General features: G+C 45.9%; 1 long non-coding RNA gene across 1 annotated transcript; it reads left to right on the forward strand.

The window, feature by feature from the left end:
- The first annotated feature begins 1977 nt into the window (after positions 1-1977).
- Positions 1978-4917, forward strand: LOC143274251 (uncharacterized). The gene is made up of 2 exons (XR_013052739.1): positions 1978-4120; positions 4191-4917. It is a non-coding gene; the product is annotated as an uncharacterized LOC143274251 (long non-coding RNA).
- The last annotated feature ends 1253 nt before the right edge of the window (positions 4918-6170 follow it).

Genomic DNA, 6170 nt, shown 5'->3' on the forward strand with positions numbered 1-6170 from the left:
GTTTAGGTTTTGAATTATAATTTCCTTTGCATAAATAGGTGTTCCTTTTTTTCTCCTCTGTGCCAGTCCAACGATTCAAGAATAACAGAAAATAAATGAAAAACTTCACAATAATATTATAAAATGAAAACTACAAAATAATCAAGAATCACAACTAACTTTTAGACGTTTCCCAAAGGGTTGAGTGGAGCGATGTGCTGAGCATTCACAGGTGTGCAGTGTCCACTGGACCCCTCAAGGGCAGACCCAAAAAGATAGTTAGAGCTGATCTCCATTCCTGTGTTATAGTCACATTCCATTCTCATAACACCTACTGTCAGTTCCAGTAACAATCAAAGTACATCTGGTCCACCTTGTCTTTACAGCCAGCACGCCAATTCCTTACAGGCAGTTTGCATTTCATCAGAACCGTCCACCCACCAAAGAGAAGGAATTTGAGCACTTTCTTCAGCGAGGACTAAACAGATCCACAAAGACTGGAGTACTGTTTGGCCAGATCCAAACAAGCCCATCAGGTATTCCGTTGTCTACTTGGATGAGATTCAATCCACTCAGCATTGTTTTTAAGAGCATCTGCATCCATGTGATGCCTGGATACTTTATTATTTCAGATAAACCATCATCTCCTAGGATAGCAGTTCTCAACCCATGGGTCGCAACTCCTTTGAGGGTTGAATGACCCCTGCACAAGTGTCATCAAAAACCATCTGCATATCAAATGTTTATATTACGATTCATAACAGTAGCAAAATTAGTTATGAAATAGCAACAAATATGACTTTATGGTTGGGAACTGTATAAGGGGTCATGGCATTAGGAAGATTGAGAACCACTATCCTAAGAGGCTAATAATGGTATAACATCCAATTTTTCATAATCAAGAAGCTGTAAGTAAAGATAAGCATTTGCTTATCATGTATCACCTCCACAGGTATCCACCAGTGCCTCAAAGAAGAAGTGACCCACTGATCTGTCGAGGCTTCTGGCCACCTCTGGGACAGACTCACCCTCCCCTTGTCGGGCCTCAACTTTCTGAGCAGACCCTCAGCAGAGCCACCGCTGTGTCCCATCCCTTTGCCTCTCTCACCTCCTCTAGACCAGGCTGTGGAGTGACAGCTGTCTGCTGCAGGCCTGACAGAATGTGCCCAGGAGAGCTGCAATCTCCAGCAAGCACAGAAGTTACAGATGGCATGGCCTCAAGCTGAGACTTTAAAGTGGCCTAAATAAAGAGGGGTGTACACGACCTTCCCCACACCTCTCAGCCGAGCATGAACTGGTCCAGGCTGTGGTCATCCCCTACTGCTCTTCTGGGTAGAATGCTCATCTTTTCCTAACCAAGTAATGGCCAAAGGAAATTACTCAAGACTTTATCTGAATGATTGTAAGACTGTTTTGATTTGAAATTTTTAATATTTGACTTAAAAGTCACCTTTCTGAAACATGAAATTATCCCTTGGATTTTTTTTACTCTGGAAGCAATTTTTAAAAAAAAGCTCATTTGGTTTGTGTGAACAGTAAAAGCCAAGGTCACAGCTCTCAAAAGAGGGTTTCTATAAAAACAAAGATTAACTCACACATGTTAAAGTGATAACACAACACTAGACATTCATGTTCCTCTTTGAAGTCAACCTCCCCATCTTAAGCTGCTCCTACAGCTCAGTGCAATGGTTTTGATTAAATGTCCTTAGGGCTGAGCTTTCTACTTCCAAAATCTAAGCCTTGTGGTGGTTATTTGCTTGTATTTCTGGCATCTTCTATACCTTTTGTATACATGTATGTGTATATGCTGTGTGTATATGTATGTTTACATGTATGTGGAGGTGTGCATGTATGTATAGGTATATGTGCACATACATGTGTGTGCATGCACACAGAGGCTTAAGGTTGACATTGGGTGTCTTCCTTGTTCACTCTCCATCTTAGATATTAAGACAGAGTCTCTCACTGAACCTGGTGCTCAGTGGCTAGGTTAGTCTGGTTAGCTGTAGGGAGCCGCCATTCAAAGATGGCGCTGGCTTCCTGGTAGCCTAGCTGTAAACAACTCCATATTTGGCTATGATGCACGAGTATGGTAATTGGCCTTATGTCCTCAGCCTATCCCATGGCTCCCCGTGCTTGCCTTCTGGCGGGACCCAATCACAGTACGGCACGTTTGCCTGATTCCCTATATAAGCAGCTGCAGTTTAGTCCTCGGGGCCCCTCACCTCCCGCTCTCCCTTAATCAAGAGGCGCTCCAATAAAGTGTGTTCTGAGAAGGATCCTTGCATGGTGGTCGTTCTTCCTCGCTGGCCGAGGAGCGCGCCGCAACTGGTGCCGAAACCCGGGAAGGAAACCCGGGAAAGAAACCCGGGAAGGCAACTTCGGACACCAACTGGTGCCGAAACCCGGGACGGGAAGGAAACTTCAGACACCAGGTGAGGGGTCGAAGAGGATTCAGAACTCAGCACACGGAGCGGTGACGTCGGTAAGTTCTCCAGGAACGGTGACGTCGGTAAGTTCTCCAGGAACGGCGGTGACGTCGGTAAGTTCTCCAGGTATGCTGATTGCTGGGATTAATCCATTTGTGCTTGCTCTTGTGTTCATTCTTATGACAATTGTTCTTCTTTGCTGTTTTGTACATGCATGTCTCAAGGAAGAACGCAATGTGGAAATCATTAGAAAGGGACGCAAGGCATTAATTAAGCACCAGGATAGTCTATTAGAATCAGACTTTAAAGGGGAGAACTTAAGTAGGCCTAAAAAGAAGAAAGAAAAGAATGAAGAAAAGGAAGAAAATTCAGAAAAGAAAGGGGATCCTTTGTATCTAGTACTAGAGAGATTTGCAAAACTTGATTTCTCTGATAATGAATTAGATTCAGATGAGGAGGAAAATTCAGAGAAAGCCACCGCTGAATATGAGGAAGAAAAATACGGGTGGCGGTGGCGGCCTCCTCCTTATAATGTTTCTGCTGGAGTGAATGTGGAACCAACGGCGCCATCGGGACCACATCCACCCCCAGCAACACCTTCGTATCTGCAAACAGGTGGAGGTTGTCATTTTATCAGGAGAGACACCTGGGCGCGGCTAGCGTCCGCGTTTCCAGTCTTTGAAGATGCACAAACAAACAACAGATATCATGAACCTGTGCCTTATAAACAATTAAAAGATCTGGTAGAGGCTGCAGGAAAGATATTTGGAGATGTAGAAACAGCTATGCCTCTGGTTCAACAATTAGTATATGAGCAAAGTACAAAACAATGTCGTAGAGCTATTACCCCGTGGAAAGGAAAGGGATTAGAAGCTTGGCTAAGAGCCTGCCGAGAAATTGGGGAACCGTTAAGTAATGCTGGCCTAGTAGCAGCAGTCCTTGCAGCCACACGAGCTGCACAAGGGAGAATTCTAATCATTCTCAGAGAGGTTATGGGGAATCCTTGTGCTCGCTGGGGGCCAGGTGCTAGGCATCACCTTTGCAGTGGAGGTTCAAACTGCTGCAGCTGGTCCCTGTCTCCAGAGATGCAGGCTTGGCCATTTCAGCCTCTTCAGGTGGAAGGAGTTAATGGCTCCAAACCATCCTTCATACCTCTACTTCCCTAAATGCACAGTTGAAAGGTGGCCTTATGGTGCTTAACCAGTGCATTGACTTGGTACAAGAACAAGTTGACATCCTTTGGCAGCTGGCCCAATTGGGCTGTGAGTGGAGAATGCCTGGTCTGTGTGTCACTAGTGTGCAGTTTCAGAATGGTTCCCGAACAGCGAATTTGTCTAAACAATTGTCCAGTTATCTTATAGGAAATTGGTCCGGAGAATTTGAAGAGACCTTGGAGAAACTGAGAGTGGCGGTGGTGACCATCAACTCCACCCGAGTGGATCTCAGCGTGGCGGAGGGACTGTCCTCCTGGATTGCTTCTACCTTTTCCCTGTTTAGAATGGGTGGGGGTAGGGTATATTTTTGGCATGCTGCCTTGGAGGATGCGTGTTTTGTCTGTGGTTGGTCTGCCGTTTGCGAGCACGTACAAAAAAGGACAAGGTCATTATCACTCAAGCATTAGCCGCTTTGGAGTGTGGCGCCTCCCCCCAGATACCTAATATCCACACAGCCTTTGCACCCCCAGGACTGGTTAGTCCATTACACTCGGGAAGGTGTGTGGACAATTGTTGCACGCATAGCCTTTGCACCCCTGGGACTGGTTAGTCCATTGCACTCGGGAAGGTATGTGGACAGCTTTCACATACTTGTATTGAGCACAGGATGCCAGGCTCATGCACTGCACTTGAAGTGTAGGACATTTTCCTTCCTTCAAGGAGAGCAAGTCTGACTGCACATGGAGTCACATAGCCTTTGCACCCTTAGGACTGGTTAGTCCATTGCACTTGGGAAGGTATGTGGACCATTGTTACATGCATAGCCTTTACACCCCTGGGACTGGTTAGTCCATTGCACACGGGAAGGTATGCGGACAATTGTTACATGCATAGCCTTTGCACCCCAGGGACTGGTTGGTCCATTGCACTCGGGAAGGTATGCAGGCAATTATGCACAGTTAACTCATCCTCGATCGGTCAACACATCATGAGGTGGGGACCTGATCGGATGAAATACTTGTGCTGCAGAAATCAGACCTATACTCTCTCCTGCTGCTTAATTAATAAAGAGGGGGGAGATGTAGGGAGCCGCCATTCAAAGATGGCGCTGGCTTCCTGGTAGCCTAGCTGTAAACAACTCCATATTTGGCTATGATGCACGAGTATGGTAATTGGCCTTATGTCCTCAGCCTATCCCGTGGCTCCCCGTGCTTGCCTTCTGGCGGGACCCAATCACAGTACGGCACGTTTGCCTGATTCCCTATATAAGCAGCTGCAGTTTAGTCCTCGGGGCCCCTCACCTCCCGCTCTCCCTTAATCAAGAGGCGCTCCAATAAAGTGTGTTCTGAGAAGGATCCTCGCATGGTGGTCGTTCTTCCTCGCTGGCCGAGGAGCGCGCCGCAGTTAGCCAGACTGCTCAGGAGAATCCCTTTCTCTTCCCATACACCATAATTATATACAGGCTGCCAGGCCCACTGTGCTACTTTAAAGAGATGGCCCCCATAGGCTCATATATTTGAACTGTTTGGGCAGGATTAAGAGATGTGGCCTTGTTGGAGAAGAAGGTATGACTTTATTAGAAGAGGTGTATAGGCTTTGAGGTTTCAAAAGCCCAGATCATTCCAATTTGCTTTCTTGTTGCAGGCTATTTGATCACACTGTGGACTCTGAGATTGTGTTATTTACTGGAAAATGTGTTTCTAGTTGTAGTGTGACTCAGCCCTAGTATACACCTTTAATCCAAGAGCTTTCTGTTTAATGTTGTAAACAGGAATAATAAATAAAATCAACCATAGGTCAAGAGGTGGAGCAAGCAACCAGTTGGCAGGAAATTACCATAGAGAGTTAGAGGAAGTCAGGAGGACTGAGAGGGAGATTCACAGGAAGTAGAAGTTGGGGGAGTTTTGTTTGAGATGGGGTAGGAGAAAGTTCTTTCTGGGATGAGGAAGAAGCAGCTGGATGCTTTCTCTGCCTCTCTGAGCTAGCAGGTTTTCACCCCAGCATTTGACTCCAAGTCTTTATTGATAAAATAGAACTATAGAGACTTAGATAAAAACCTCTCTCTGTGTCTCTGTGTCTCTGTGTATGTCTTTGTCTGTCTCTGTCTCTCTGTCTCTCTCTGTCTCTCTCTCTCTCTCTCTGTCTCTCTCTCTCTCTCTCTCTCTCTCTCTCACACACACACACACACACACACACACACACACACACACACACACATTTCCTCCAACCTGCAGATCAGGATGTAAGCTCTTAACTACTGCTCCAGCAACATGCCTGTCTGCCTACTGCCATGCTCCCAACCATAATGATCATGGATTCACCCTCTGAAACTGGAAGCAAGCCCTCAATTAAATGCTTTCATTTATAAGTTTCCTTGGTCATGGTATCTTTTCACAGTAGTAGAAAAATAACTAAGACACCCACCCAGAATTTAAGCAGATTCTGGGCATCCCAACTGAAGTCCTCACTATGCCATCTCCCCAGCCCTATACTGTTTGGTTATGTTAGGGGCTAGAGATAGGCTCAAAACTAGAAATCACATCCACAGTACAGTTAGATTCAAGTATCTCAACATATCTACCCGAGGGTACAGAATCACATCAGAAGT

This window comes from Peromyscus maniculatus, chromosome 7, assembly GCF_049852395.1.
Source record: "Peromyscus maniculatus bairdii isolate BWxNUB_F1_BW_parent chromosome 7, HU_Pman_BW_mat_3.1, whole genome shotgun sequence".
Taxonomy (NCBI): Eukaryota; Metazoa; Chordata; class Mammalia; order Rodentia; family Cricetidae; genus Peromyscus; species Peromyscus maniculatus.